Source organism: Marmota marmota, unplaced genomic scaffold (genome assembly GCF_001458135.2).
Source record: "Marmota marmota marmota unplaced genomic scaffold, marMar, whole genome shotgun sequence".
Lineage (NCBI taxonomy): Eukaryota > Metazoa > Chordata > Mammalia > Rodentia > Sciuridae > Marmota > Marmota marmota.
The window spans coordinates 437,954-450,307 of record NW_026000244.1 but is presented as its reverse complement, the minus strand read 5'-3'; the positions used below and the strand labels follow the sequence as shown (position 1 = coordinate 450,307).

The window sequence follows — 12,354 nt, the reverse complement described above, 5'->3', positions numbered from 1 at the left end:
TGTCCTGTTGTTCTTTGAACAGTTTGTCCCAATGGTCATCCGTGCACTGTAGGACAGGTGAGTCTTGGTGTTTGGGGGAGGCTCAAAATGTGCATTCCCATCTGGGGTGGGGGGGGACAGACTTGGGAATAAGGGTCTTAATCTTCTGGGAGGCACAGGTGCATTCTGAGGACTACTCAGTGTGCTCCAACTGAGTCTCATTTAGAGACACCAAGGACAGATTCTTTCCTGCAGTCTGTGCATTGTTAGGATATTTAGCAGCATACCTAGCCTCAGCTCACTGGGTGCCAATAGCTGTACCCCCCAGCCCAGTGTGATGCCCAAGATTGTCTGCAGGCATCACCCAAGTCTCCTGGGATGCCATAATGCTGCTGGCTGGGAGCACTGTAGCAGGGCTCAGCCACACAGACCCTCAGCTGGATCACTAGCCAGAGAGAAATGTGGACTGAATACCAGAGAACAGGAGAGGACAAGAAAGACTCATGGCTAATGAGCCCTGGGGGACAAGCAGATGCTGCTCATCTGGGACTCTGGGGCATCTCCCTGGTTGTTCACAACACCTGCACTTGCTGAGCAACAGGCTGCTGGATTAGACCTATGCATGCTTCTCCATAAAGTGAATAGGAGACGGGGATGGAGCCTGGATCCCACTTGCTTCCTTGTCCGTGAAGTGAAATAGGAACAGATTCTAGGGCCCCTCTTAGTGCTGAGTTCTGTGGTCTGAAGGGGCCTGGTGTGGCTGTGATTCACAGCATGCAGTGGGATGCCATTTGACTTGAAAACCTGGGCCCATCAGTGATGGCAAATCTTATGGTTGGGTTTTTGTTTTTGTCCAGTGGGTGTTAGGAGGTCTATTTGGAAGCTATTAACACCATAATTCCTGGTGTTAGATAATGAAGCTCTAGAGGCTGGCATGCTAGTCACAGGGATGAAGGAGGCAGTGAATATGAGAAAGGAAGATGGGGCTGTACACACTTGTCACTCTACATGGGAGTAAAAAACCTTATTTTGGGAAAATAAAGCCACCTTTGCTCATGGTCGGCACACTTGATTAAGTGCCTACTCTGTCCCCAGAGCTCCTGCTGCTTACTGATGCACGCATGCACCAGATGCAGTCTGTGGCACACGCCACCTCCTATGCAAGGTGGCTTCTCCACATGTAGCAATGCTGCCTGCAGTGCTGACTGTGGGTCCCCTCTTTGTCCCAGTGTGGCAAGCCGATGGAGCTGAGTACCTGTGTTGACTGTGGTGCTGTAATTGGAGGTGTCGACCACAGACCTCACGCCGGCTTCCAAAGCATTGGGTATGTGGGCTCAGCTTCTTTCCCTTGGAGCCTGGGGTTCCAGGCTGTCTATTCCAGCAGATGAATCATACCAACTATAGGATCACTAACACCACAGCTGTACATCTGGACCTGTGTCATGTTGGGGATCCACATCAAACACACCTGTAGTCATGTGGCACTGAAACTTTTTGGTTGTTGTTGTTGTTTTGCTTTGTTTTGTTTTTGTGGTGCTGGGGATGCAACCTGGGCCTCACACATGCTAGGCAAGTGCTCTGCCATTGGGCTGCCCCCCAGCCCTGTTTTTTTTTTTTTCTTTTTTTAATATGAGAAAAGTGAAAGATACATATAATACATATAATCAATCTTATCAAGTACATCCATCCCTCCATATCTGCAGGGACTGTTCCCAGGACACTGACCTCCACAAATACTCAGATTCAGATGTTCTGTTCTTTTATATATCATGAAACAATCTTGTTTGTGACCTACAAATAGGTAGGTCACAAAGTTTTAATATTATTATTAAAAAAATAATAATAAAAATTATTTTTTAAATATTTTTTCCTTTGGTACTGAGGATTGAGCATAGGGGTCACATCCCGATCCCCAGCCCATTTTTATCTTTTTTTTTTTTTTTAGAGACAGGGTCTGGATAAGTTGCTTAGGGTCTTGCTAAGTTGCTGAGGCTGAATTTGAAACTGCGATTCTCCTGCCTTAGCCTACCAGGGCACTGGAATTACAGGTGTGCAGTACTGTACCCGGCCTTCCATAGACTTTTAAAAAATTATCTCTAGGTTTCTTATTATACTCATGCAATGTAAATGCTACAAACATATTCACTTATCATATTTTTAAGGAAATAGTGACAAGAAAAAAAGCTGCTATTCAATATAGATACAGGTATTTCTGAATATTTTTATTCCACAGTTGCTTGAATCCACAGGTGCAGAACTGCAGATACAGAAGGCCCAATGTACCAGATTCAGAAACCAGATAAAAATTTGACCTCCAGCTAGACACAGTACATTCCTATAATCCCAGCTACTTGGGAGGCAGGAAGACGGAAAGTTTGAAGCCAGCCTGGGAAACTTTGTGAGACCATCTCAAAATAAAAATAGAAAGGATAGGGGGCATAGTTCAGAGGTAGGGTCCTTTCTTAGCATATGTGAGGCCCCAGCTCAATTCCCAAAACTGAAAATATAAATAAAAATAAAAATCTGATCTCACAGTCCCATGCTTGATTCTAACATAAGTGTGGCTGTCAGTGTTCCCTTAAGATGAAAGGCAGGACTTTCTACCATCATCATACATCTGGCTATTCTGTTACAAAATTTAAAATTGTCTAGCCTGTTATCTCCATAAACTATCAATGTCTTTAAATCTCAAAACATTTTTGCCAGACTGTGTATCTCAGTTTTTGATTTGAGAATATTGAGAATAACGTGGACAAACCCCATGAGTATGCAAAAATGCTCCAAACTTGCTGTCCTGATGCAGGTGTTGGCCTCCATCCCGACACCCTGCACTAAAGGCCATATTAATGATCTGTAATGATCAGATCATAAAGTCTACTCGGCCCACTGCAGCCACTTAACACTGGGAATGTTGCAGGGTTTGGCCAGTCAGCAGGGTGGGTCTAAAGAGAAGGACTTGGAGGCTGTTGGTCTAGGCTTGGAATAACCGGTACTTTTAGAGTTTTCTTCAAAACTGGAAACCTAGCTGGGTATGGTGGTGCACACCTATAATCCCAGTGACTCAGTAGGCTGAGGCAGGATAATCAAAGCCAGCTTCAGCAACTTAGCAAGACTGTCTCAAAATAAAAACTAAAAAAGTGGGGGTTGAGAATGTAGCTCAGTGGTTGAGCCCCTGGGTTCAATCCCCAATACCAAAAACAAAAAGAAAACAAAACAAAAAAAAACTGGGAACATAGTCATTAAGATGTGAGACCCTGGCTGAGGAGAAACAGACATTGCCAATCTTCACTCTGTTTCCTCTCATCCTTTCCAGAGCCAGCACAGATAGAACCAAGACTGGTCATGTGCTGGGCCACCCGCAACCCAGAGATGTCATAGTGGTGTCTGACCGAGACCTGTCCCCAGTCGTCTTCATTCTCATCCGGCTACTCACTCATTTGGCTATGCTTTTGGGAGCCACACAAAATCCTCAGGTATAAGATGCTACCGCTAGACTCTCTTATGTTACCATAGGAAGAACCTGCTGTGTTTGCAGTCAATCCTTTTGTCTACAAAGTCCTAGACAACTAGGGATTTTACCTAGTCCACAGGATAATACAAAAGTTATAGATCCTGCTTTTTCCACTGTTACATATGATGCAATGGGGTAACTATTCATCAGATTATGGAAAATCCTCTTCATTTTTAAATTTTAAAATCTGTTTTAACTGACACAAAGCAATTACACATACAGTGTGTCATCTTAGCACGTGTATACAAGGTGTAATAATCAGCTCATAAAGTCTACTTGGCGTGTACAACTCTTGTCCTCAGCCCATACCTGGGCATGGGGAGGTGGTAGGACTCTGTCACCCCCTCATGGTGGTGGCTATTTGAGGTGCAGGGAAGCATTCCCTGCTGCACCAGGATGACATCAGAGCCACCAGTCTCTGGTTCCAATCACCTGCCTCCCTTCCTCTGCTGCCTGCATCATGAGATGCATGTGATTCCATCTGCTGCCTGAGAGCACCCTGACCTCACCTAGAAACCACCTTCTCCCCAGTGCAGGTACTTTGCTCCCTTGGCCTCTCACTGTGTCCTCTACACACAGATCCCACTGCACATCTTGTTTTCTTGCTCTCTCAGGCTGTGATAAACATCATCAAGCCTCCAGTGAGTGACCCCAAAAGATTCCTGCAGCAGCACATCCAGAGAGACTTGGAGCAGTTAACAAAGATGCTGGGGAAGAGTGCCGACGAGACCACCCATGTGGTCCACCTCATGCTGCGCTGCCTTCTCAAAGAGCAGCACCTACTCCCTAACCAGAGTAAGCGGGGTGAGGGCTGCACATGACTGCCAAGAGGCCAGGCTCTCTCAGCTCCTGGTGAATGGCATGACAAGAGTGGGAGCAAGCACTCTGCTCTCCTTGCAGGGGCTGGAGGGGCTGCTGCACTCCTCCACATATCACCTGCCTTGCGGGGGCCTGCAGCACTGATACCTGTTGCTTGTTCATGCAGCATTAACCTGTACCCTGAGACCACATGGCACCCCACCAGGTGATATGTGTTCCACTTCTGCTTTCCAGAGATGTCACACTTGTACCCTGACTTAATATGTGCATGTCCACATTACATGAACAAAGGAGGCTGCAGAACACTGTCTGCCAAGCTAACTCTTCTACTCTTAAACATTTAAACCATGCCAAAAGCAAAGGTCTGTAAGGGGACTCTGTAAGTGGTTATCTGAGTGGCATTAGGAGGGATTTCAGTTTCTTTTTGCTTACCTGCAAAAATCTTTAAAATGACCATTGTAGAACAATGTTATTTAAAAGCATACAGATAATACAATAGCAATGAAAAGTCTGTTCCCACAACCAAAGAATCCCTTTCCCTTCAGGGATGTCTTTGCCAGAAACCAACATTAACATGTACTTCCCATTTTATCAAGGCTGATTTTGCCGAATGCCTCTTGTTCTGGTGTGGTTTCCACAGCACACAGACTCGGGAGCCCAATAGGCAGCAGTGAGGTGGCTCTGGGTAGCTGTCAGCATCTCTGTGTCCCTAGGCTTTTGAGTTCATGTCCTGTCCTTAACCATTTGTTTAGAATACCTTTAAGACCACAGCTTTGGGCTGGAAGATTGTCAGAGACTCAAGTATCTTCACAAGGTCTGGAGGCTGGTGTTGGCAGTACCTGGCTAACTTAGGAAGCTATCACCTCAAAAGGAGGACTATCTTTATTAACATTATTCAGTGTTTTCTGTATGGAGATTGCCATTTTTTGTTTGTTGGATAACACACACGTTTTGGTTTTCTTTGTAGGGCAATTAAATTTTGATGCAAAATTGTCAACCAAAGGACAGAGAAACAATTGGGAAAAACATGTTGAAGCTCTTCTTCTACCTGAACTGGAGGTAAGTGGTGAGTGGTGACTACTCCTTAGCCCTGTGTCCAGGAGGGGGTCCCATTCATCTGTAGAGCACTGTTGGACCACTGTCCTCAGGAGGGTCATTAGAGGCCTCACCTGGAGAAACCGCTCCTTCTGCTATCCCCAGGTGTCCCTCCTATACTGCTATTAAGTTAGGCCAACGATTATCAGGAGTTCTCACAGGGTAGGTGGCCGCTTTTTCTCTACTGCTTTTTACAGCAGGATGTGAAAGTAAGAGGCAGAGACCCTCCAGAAACACAAAGATATCTGGATTCATGACTGCTCTGGTGAGAACATCACAGAGCTGACTATCCACAGCAGGACAGGAAAGTCAGGAAGCAAAAGGGAGGTGAAATAAAGGCCCCTCAAATAAAGTTTGCTCTGTTTGGGGAGGCAAAAACCCTATAAACAAAGAACCCCCCAATCACCATGAAAGACAGCAAAATCATATATCCAGTGTGTGCAGGCAGATTCCTAAAGAGCCACTATGGGGCCATGAGCTGCCCGATTATCTGTGACAATGTCTCACTTGCAGAATGCTGTGTCATTTCTTTATCCAGCATCTAGATAAGACCCTGCTGACTGTGAGCACACTCATCAGCCAGGATGAGCGCATCAGCTCTAGCCCTGTGGCCAAAATCATATATGGTGACCCTGCAAGCTTCTTGCCCCAGCTGCCCCAGAAAAGTGTGGTTCATTGCTCAAAGATTTGGAGCTGCAGGAAGAAGATCACAGTCGAGTACCTCCAGCATGTTGTGGAGCAGAAGAACGGCAAGGAGGTGGTGCCCGTGCTCTGGCAGTTTCTACAGAAGGTGTGTCTGCTTCATGGGCTGCCCCCTTTTCCTGGAATACTTCTGCTGAGGACTGGGAGGCTCTGTGCCTGAGTTCAAAGTCATCATTCCTAGAGGCAGAACCCTAACCAACCCCATCAGCACTGTGATTCTGAATGCAAGACCTGTAGCAGCAGTCTCAGGGAGAGCACAAAGGTCTTAAGACACATCTGCTGAAGTCACAGGTGAAATATGCACATGAGTGGGGTTAACAGTGATCTGTAAGGAACTTGAAGGCCAGGAGGGACCACCCTGGTCACTCAACTGTGACATCTTGTCTTCATCCCCAGAAGTTGAGCAGGTGGTTACTAGCAAGTACCTGGTGAATAGTCAAGAATGCACACTAAAACCAAACCAGAGCCCTCCCTGTGCCCTTCAGGCAGGAGGCAGCATGCTGAATGATGGGGCTGTGGGATCTGCCAGGCCCAGAAACCATCCCCAACTTTTACCCACTTGAGCTCTCCTGGGCCACAGTAGAAGTTCTCACCACCTCCCTCATGGACCAGTACCATGGCAGGGAGCAGAATGATTTGGAAATATCTGGTGCTCACACTAGAAAGAATTTTATGGTAGTGTTGTGATCTCTTTTTAAGACACAGTTTCATTTGACTGAGGATGCTGGATCCTGGATCTTCAGAACAAAATCCAGGAATCACACCAGCTACCATTGCCCCAGGCCTTGGTCTTTCCTTCCAGCAGCATCACACCCAACAGTGGGCCCAAGAGTCAGTTTTTAAAATTTTTTCCCAAATTATTTACTTTTATAAATTCATTAGTTATACACATTAATGGGAATTGGTGCGATATTTCCGTGTATGCCTATAGCATGCACTGATCTTGTCTCTGTGTCTGGCTTCACTTAAAATAACATCCTCTAGTTCTATCCAGTTTTCTGAAAATGATAGGAGTTCATTCTTCCTACTGCTAAAATCATATTCTATTATGTATATAAACCACATCTTTATCCATTCATCTGCTAATGGGCTTCTAGGTTGATTCCATGTCTTAGCTATTGTAAATGGTGCCACATAAACATGGGTGTGCAGTACCTCTTTGATATGCTAATTTTCTTTCAAGTGGGATAATTGAGTCACATGGTAGGTTTTTTTTAGTTTGAGGAACCTCCATACTATTCTCCATTATGAGGTACTAATTACATTTCCACTAGCAGTATATTAGATTTCGTTTTTCTCTTCATCTTTGTGAGCATTTGTTATTTTATGTTTAGGTTCATTTATTTTTTAGGGTGGGATACTAGTGGCAATTGAACCCAGGGCCTTCTTGGGCTTGCTAGGCAAGAAATGCTCTACTACTGAGCTAAAGTCCCCATCCCCAGCTCCCCCCAATATGACAGGGTCTCACTAAGTTGCCCAGACTGGCCTAGAACTTGCTGAGGCTGGCCTTGAACTTGTGATCTTCCTGCCTCAGGCTCCTGAGTAGTTGGTATTACAGATGCCACCATGCCTATCTTATTTTTTATAACAGCCATTCTAACTGGTGGTATGGCGTCTCATTGTAGTTTTGATTTGCATTTCCTTGATGGCTACTGATATTGAGCATTTTTTCATATATTTGTTAACCACTTGTATTTCTTCTTTTAAGAAGTGTCTATTCAGATCATTTGCTTATTTTTAAATTGGATTGCTTTGATATTTTTGTTGTTAAATTTTTTGAGTTATATACTCTGGGTATTTACCAGCTGTCAGGTAAAGGTGGTTTTGGGGTCCTATCCAGAAAACCATTGCCTGTGCCAATGTCTTGGAGTGTTTCCTCTATTTTTCTGCTGACAGCTTCAGAGATCAAGTCTTACATCTGGGTCTTTGGTCATCTAGAGTTGATTCTTGTCAAACTGAGAGATGGTGGCCCAGCTTAGCCCTTGATGAAGCTTTTCATTGGAGGAAGGAGGGGACTTGGTCCTGTTCATCCTACATCTGTTGTGTGCAGGGCATGTCTAACATATTGAAGGCCCTCCACTTGGTGAGAGGATGGGCTTGCCCCTTTCCCATTTGCAAGTTTCAGGGTATAATCATGTAAAACAACCCACTGACCACACAAACTACAGAGAAAGTCCCCGCCTGCCCCCAAATCTATACACCTCATGTTGTTTCTCAGTTAAATAGAGAAAGTGTTACTGAGCTGTTTTCCCTTTTCCAGGAGGCAGAACTAAGACTGGTGAAATTCTTACCTGAGATTTTGGCCCTGCAAAGGGATCTAGTGAAACGATTCCAGAATGTTCCAGAAGATGAATACTGTTCCATCAGGAGTTTTATTAGCAGTCACAGTTCAGGTATGACTGCTGTCTGCTCCAACAAAAGATCAGGACCATCTATGTTTGGTGGTTCAAAAGGATCATTCAGGTTGGGGCATGAGGGTGGGGCTCAGATTCTAAGCTAGAACATGAGGCAAACGATGCCAAATCCCAGAGACATGCCTTGAGCCACTGCTGTGGCTAGAAAGCCCTCACCTTCTCCAGCTCTCACACAACCTCAAACTTGAAATGTGGCATACTACTGAACGTGAAGAAGGTGCAGGGTCAGGTTCTTGGGAGCACACCTTGTGGTTTCTTGTCAGGGTAGTGGTAGGGGTTGTTTCCATGGGGATCTTACCAGGTGTTTTGTTCAACAGAGGGGCTGAGGCAGCTATTCCACAACAGGATCACCATCTTCCTGTCCACGTGGAATGCACTGAGGCGGTCAATGGAGACCAATGGTAAGTGTCCTCCTCCATGTGGCTCTGCCAGCACCCTGCTGTGTGTGTGGCAATTGCAACCTATTGATGGAGGTGCTGGGATACATGAATCAACCTCCAAAGTAATCCTCAGTCCTCTTGAATCTATAAATATGGAATAAGAATATAGAGTTGAGAGCACTTGAAACTTAACAGCCAGGGACCAGCTCTATGGAAATGGCTGCCCCAGGCTGTGACCCAAATGCCTGGAGCAGAATCCCTCCGCTTAGGGATGATCCTGTCTTTTAAAGGTGAAATCAAGTTACCTAAAGACTACTGCAGCTCTGACTTGGATCTGGACACAGATTTTGAGGTCATCCTACCCCGGCGTCGGGGCCTGGGTCTCTGCTCAACTGCGTTAGTCAGCTACTTGATTAACCTTCACAATGAAATCATCCACACGGTGGAGAAGTTCTCCAAGGAAAACAACAGGTACTACAGAAGCCCACCATCCTTGCCACCAGGCTTGGCTGCAGACTCTGCCAGCAACAGCTCTTGTCCCCACTCTCTCAGCCTTCCTCAACAAAGCCCCGTGTTTGCACACGGTTTTCACATGCTCACACTACGAAGGCAGAAGCAGGAGCATATGTACCAAAGCCTTAGGCCCCATACACCTGCCCTGGACCCCAAGAATTGTATCTTGTGTCCCTCAGCTATTCCGTGGATGCCTCAGAGGTCACTGACCTGCATGTTGTCAGTTACGAAGCGGAACGAGACCTGATTCCACTGATTATCTCCAACTGCCAGTATCAAGTGGAGCAAGGTGGGGAGACATTGCAGGAGTTTGACCTGGAGAAGATCCAGTGGCAGATTAGCAGCCGCTTCCTCCAGGGAAAGCCCCGGCTCACCCTCAAGGTAGGCTGGGCCCTCTGCCAATGATTTGCTTGTGTCAGTCAGCCCTGTGGGTTTCAGGATAAACAGACTTAAGTGACACCCAGGCTCTCGTCTGCGATATCTCCTCCCCACTGGTGGTCTGTGGTCCCTATGCTTTCTTTGGGCTGGGAAGTGTCCCCAGCTCTCTTCCGTATCACCATCACCATCTGCACCTGTCCCCCAGGGCAGCCTCAAGTCTCAGTGGACTGGGTTTCCACTACAGTTAATGGTACCACCAAGAAAACCCATCACTGCTGCCACCCCTTCAGTTGCATATGTAGTTGGTGCCCAGAAACCACTGTGCAGACCTCCCCATTCCGTCATCCTCGAACTGCCATGGCCGAGGCTTCACGTCAGAGTATTTAGCCTTTGGTCCAGCTGCCCAGTGCCAGCAGCACCACTTCATCTTAGTTTCCTACCAGAATGCCACCATGTAGGAAGTATCAGTGCAGGCACCCCTGGAAAGGGGCAGTCAGGAACCCCCACCCCCAGCCAGTCCACAGCGTGTAGACAGCATTACATGGCCTCCACCACACTCCCCCATCTGTCACAGAGGCCCTGTCACCTGACCCCAGCCCGACCTTCCAGCTGTCTCCAGGCCCTTCCTTTCTTACTGCATCAAACCCTGTGACCTGCCTTCTGACTCCCTGAGCACAATGGCACTTCCACACTGTCCCTTCCAGTGGCTGCCCTCATCCTTCCAGGTCCAGTCAGGTGTTATACTAGGATGTATTTATTCCCTCATTGCCTGCAATTAGGCTGTCAGTTGCTTAAGCCCAAAGCCATTTTTAATTCATCCTGAGAGTGGCTGCCTTGTGCAGTCTCTGCTCAGTGTCGCAAGATAGATCACAAATGTGCACATTCCCATTCCTGTTCCTCTAGCGCTCTTCCTCTCTTGTGGTCCTCAGACACACTATTCTACAGGGCAATATCTGCAAGGCCACTGTAGCCAGGCTGGATTTCTTGTGTTACTGTGTCCAAAGAGTGGGGGTGGAATAGAGTCATCAGGAGACAATAAAGCTACATTCCTTGCCCAGGAATATCCTGTCCATCTTGGTACTTAGTCACTGAGTCACTGCTGAAGAATATATCTGTCATCAGATGGAAATCTCCACTATAGATTTAATTTCCAAAAACTTTTTTTTTCCTTCTCACCTTAGGGAATACCCATGCTGGTATACAGACATGACTGGAACTTTGAACATCTCTTTATGGACATCAAGAACAAAATGGCACAGGTGGTCATAATAAACCCTCACTTGCAGGGTGGTTTCATTCACATATACAAGGACAGTCCAGTCCCATCTGGTGTGTGCTGTGAGCACCAGGCTCTCTGGCTCTCTAAGGACCCCAGGAGCTCCTTAAGAGCCCAGTGCTTTCTGGAGAAGCAAGCGGGATGGCCAATCACCAAACTTTCTTTGAGTACAGACCAACCACTTGGGGGTTATTTTCTTAATGATGATATCATGACCATGGTGCTACAAGTTGAGAACTCAATTCTTCCTGCTCCTTAGGTTCTGCTACTGACAGATGGAGAAGCTGTTGTGCCTTTCCATGTACTCATGGGTCATGTGGAGGATTCAGTTAGCTCGGGCCCATTTCTGTGCAAAGTCTGAAATGCTACCACACTCAGCATCAGCTCAAGCACAAGCATCAGTTCTTATCACAAGTGCTGGATAGCTGGTCCTGCTGGCAGCTCACAGTTAGGCTCTTAACAAGTAGGAGAAGTAATAGCCTGACCCAAGCCTCTGTCCTGCTTTTGGTTTCAGTGCCTCCTCCCCAATTCGGCCATGGGTGCCATCAGTGGAGAGCTTCAGTCCTACAGCGAAGTCTGTGAAGCCCTGTCTGTTATAGAGGTTACTCTGGGATTTCTAGGCACAGTTGGTGGGGATCCAAATATGCATCTGAATGTGTATGTCCAAGACATCCTGCGAATGGGTGACCAAATGACTCCAATTTTAAAGGTGGGTCCCATATGCCTTTCAAGGAGAATCAGCATCACCTCATCTTAATTTCCTGCCAGAATGCCACCAAACAGGGAGCATCAATGCAGGCACCCCTGGAAAGAGGCACTCACGAACCCCATCCCTAGCCAGTCCACAGAATAGCAGCACACACTTGGGACAGGAGAGGAAGGGACACTCAATGCTGACCACCTAGTAGAGTGGGATGCACAAGTGACTGAGGACATTGGCTACCTGTACGTTGCATGATGCTCACAGACACTGAGCTGCTGCAGGAGGGGGAGACTCATGTGTTTGCAAGATGAGACAGGTAGACTCTTGCATGGAACAGAGGTGGCCTCAAGACAGGAAATGGAGGAAACAGGGAGGAGTGCCCTGGGGTAGCACCCAGAGTCCTTGGTGTGCACCAAGGGAGGGTGTGAGCCTTTGCATTCTACTTGGGACTCTCTTCCTCTTCCAGGCCTTAAGCAGATGTCAGTTAAAACACGCCATTGCTCTCTGGCAGTTCCTCTCTGCTTATAAGTCGGAACAGCTACTGGGACTGAAGAAAGTGAGTCTGCCCTGCCTCTGCCCAGACT

At 46.8% G+C, this 12,354-nt stretch overlaps 1 pseudogene; it reads left to right on the top strand.

Annotated features, from left to right (window-relative positions):
* LOC107159594 overlaps positions 1-12,354 on the top strand; it is a 109,290-nt pseudogene that overhangs the window by 94,130 nt on the left and 2,806 nt on the right.